The 3,648-nt window shown below is 41.3% G+C and overlaps 1 pseudogene; it reads left to right on the top strand.

The window, feature by feature from the left end:
- Positions 1-1,910: 1,910 nt before the first annotated feature.
- Positions 1,911-2,226, top strand: LOC147003279 (non-histone chromosomal protein HMG-17 pseudogene; annotated as a pseudogene).
- The last annotated feature ends 1,422 nt before the right edge of the window (positions 2,227-3,648 follow it).

Below are 3,648 nucleotides of genomic sequence, written 5' to 3' on the forward strand. Positions count from 1 at the left end.
ATTGAACAAGGTATCAGAAGACAACAATCTCCCATGCTCATGGATCAGTAGGATTAACATAGTTAAAATGGCCATCCTATCAGAAACATTCTACAGACTCAATGCAACCCCCATCAAAATTCCAACACGATTTTTTTTTTTTACAGACTTTGAAAGGAGAATATTCAGTTTCAAATGGGAAAACAGAAACCCAGTTACCTAAAACAATCCTGTATACAATAAGAGGACTTTGGAGGTATCAACATCCCTGATTCCAAGCTGTACTACAGAGCTATAGTAATAAAGGCAGGATTGTATTGGCATATAAACAGACACGCTGATCAATGGAATTGAATCAAAGACCCAGACATAAATCCATACACCTCTGGACACCTGATTTTTTTTCTTTATAAAGTAGCCAGAAACACACAATTGAGGGAGAGGCATCTTCAATAAATGGTGCTTATCTAATAATGTCTCTGTGTAGAAGAATGAAAATAGATCCATGTTTATTATCCTGCACAAACCCTAAGTCCAAGCAGATCAAAGGCATCAACATAAAACCAGATATACTGAAGCCAATAGGAGAGGAAGTGGAATCACAGCTTTGAGCACACTGGCAAAGAGTCAAGTTCCTAAACAGAACACCAATGGCACAGGCACTAAGATCAACAGTTAATAAGTGGGACCTCATGAAACCAAAAGCAGGCAAAGGATGCTGTCAATAGAATAAAATGGCAGCCTACAGAATGGGAAATGATTTTCACCAACCTGAACTCAACATAGAGGGCTAATATCCAACATATTTAAAGAAGTCAAGAAACTAGATACCAACAAAGCAAATAATCCACTTTTTCAATGGGATATAGATCAAAACAGAGAATCCTCTGTACATATTACAGCTCTGAGGGAAAAGGCTTCTCCACTAGAAATGTTATAGCTCTGCTCTAGGGTTGGGGAAGGTTTCTCCCCCGCTACAAGTGTTGCAGCTCAGAAGGGAAAGAAATCCTGTCTGTTGGGAGCCAGGGAATACCACAAAGTCACACCTCACAACAAACCCCACACAGGAGATTTTTGGGGGGAAAGCAAAATCTAGGAGGGTAGCTGTCTCTGCTCCAGCAACAGAGAACTGAACAGAAGACAGGGCTCATATAGCATTCCTGGGGGGCAAAGCTTTCCAGACTAGAGATTTTCATGGTAAGGATTAGTGGAATTTTAAGTCCAGAGCTTGGGGTGAGCTTAGGGACTGGTGGGCTTTCAAACCTTGAGTTTGGGTTGTTTATTATTATTGTTATTCTGCAGAGAGAGAACTGGGTCCAGATCTTAGGGGAGAGTATTCTGAGTGGAACCTGGTAGTTGGAGGTCCTCAGAGAAGAGGCGTGGCTACTAGGAGCTTACATTCTCAAGTGGAATCTTAAATGGCTGAGAAACATGTAAAGAAATGTTAAGCATCTTTATCCACCAGGGAAATGCAAATCAAAACTACTTTGAAATCCTTATACCTGTCATAATGGCTAAGTGACAGCTCATCTTGGCAAGGATGTGGATCAAGAGGAACACTCCTCTATTGCTAGTGGGAGTGCAAACTTGTTCAGCCACTATGGAAATCAATATGATGATTTTTCAGGAAATTGGGAATTGATCCACCTCAGGACCCAGCTATACCACTCTTGGGTATATACTCAAAAGATACTCCATCTACCACAAAGACACTTGGTCAACTATGTTCATAGCCGCTTTATCCATAATAGCTAGAATATGGAAATGACCTAGGTGTCCCTCAACAGAAGAATGAATAAAGAAAATGTGGTACATTTATTCAATGGAGTATTACTCAGAAATTAAAAAATTGACATCATGGAGCAGTGTGAAGAAGCAGCACAGATGACCCCTTGACCAACCAAGCCGCTGTGTACCTGTTTTCAGTGCTGATGTCCCCTGCCACTGCCATGCCTAAAAGAGGCTGAAGGGGATGCTAAAGGAGACAAAGCCAAGGTGAAGAAGGAGCCACAGAGAAGATCTGCAAGGCTCTCTGCTAAACCTACTTCTCTAAAGCCAGAGCCCAAGCCTAAAACGGTCCCCGCAAAGAAGGGAGAGAAGGTACCCAAGGGGAAAGCCGATGCTAGTAAGGATGCGAATAATCCTGCAGAAAATGGAGACTTCAAAACAGACCAGGCATAGAAAGCTGAAGGTGTGCAATTTTGCCAAGTGACGTGTGCATTTTTGATAGCTGTGTACTTCTGGTGACTATATAGTTTGAAATACCATTTTTATCAAGTTTTATTAAAATGCAGAATTTTGTTTTACCTTTTTTTTAAAGCTATATTTTTGCACACAGAACACTTCATTGTTGGGGTGGGGCTGGGGGGAGATCATGTGTCACTAACAAAATATGTTCCAAGCTGGATTGATGATGAAAACATCTTTCCCTGATAATTTTGGAAGATTCCTGTTGGCTTCCAGGAGAGACATCCTGGTCTTGACATAGGTGGCCATCAAGGCACAAAATGCCTTGTGGTCTGGGAAAACTCTAAATTCATTTTTATATCCTCTTCCCCCTGTACCATCGACATAGACTTAATTCCCTTAAAACCCGAGACTTGTTGGAACCTGATCCCCCAAATTGGTTTTCCAGTCTGTTGGGTGATGTGGACTTTGCAGAACTTTCAAGTGTTCTCAGAAGAACACTGGTTCTTCTTATAAAAGATTGTGGAGCTTCAGATTGATAATTCTGCCATGTTCATTTCCTGACAGTCAGGGTCAGCTTGTGAAAAGTTGTTAAACAACATCCTTAATGTGAAATGTCAACCCTCACTCTAAGCTACTTTCCGTTTTTGAAGCATTGAATGAAGATTTCATTGGGTTTTATAGTGGCTTTCTGATTTGGGTAGTCTATACAAGAAGGGAATTTGGAAGTTCTTGTATAGTGTTGATTGTCTGCCCATGTCCTGCCTGAAATACCATGGTTGTTTATGAAAAGTATCTTTAATAAAGCTGGTTACAGTTAGGTTTGAGGAAAAATTGACATCATGAAATTTGCAGGTAAATGGATGGGACTAAAAATCTTGGGGACTGGCAAGATGGCTCAGCGGATAAGAGCACTGACTGCTCTTCTGAAGGTCCTAGGTTCAAATCCCAGCAAATACATTGTGACTTACAACCACCTGTAGTGAGATCTGACATCCTCTTCTGGTATGTCTGAAGTCAGTTACCGTGTACTTACATATAATAATAAATATGTCTTTTAAAAAAATCTCATTCTGAGTGAGGTAACCCAGACCAAGAAAGACAAACATGATATGTACTCATAAGTGGATGTTAGCTTTTAAGTAAATGATAATCAGGCTACAATCTGTATATCCCAAGAGGCTAAAGAACAAGGAGGGATCAAGTGGGGACACGTGGATCTCCCTGGGAAAGGAAGTAGAATAGATTATATGGATGGACTGGGGACAGGTGAAAATGGGAATAGGAGGAATCAGGTTGGGGAGGGAGGGACAGATGGAGAGAGTACTGGAAGAGACAAGAGGAACTGGGGTCCATTTGGGGGACAATGTAGAAACTTAGTTCAGTGGAGACCTCTTGAAATCTCTGAGGGTGACTCTAGTGAGGACCCTAGTAATTGGATACAGAACCTGAACTAGCCATCTTCCTTCACCAGGGAAGCCA

Source organism: Mus caroli, unplaced genomic scaffold, assembly GCF_978045245.1.
Source record: "Mus caroli unplaced genomic scaffold, Mus_caroli_1 scaffold_8, whole genome shotgun sequence".
Taxonomy (NCBI): Eukaryota; Metazoa; Chordata; class Mammalia; order Rodentia; family Muridae; genus Mus; species Mus caroli.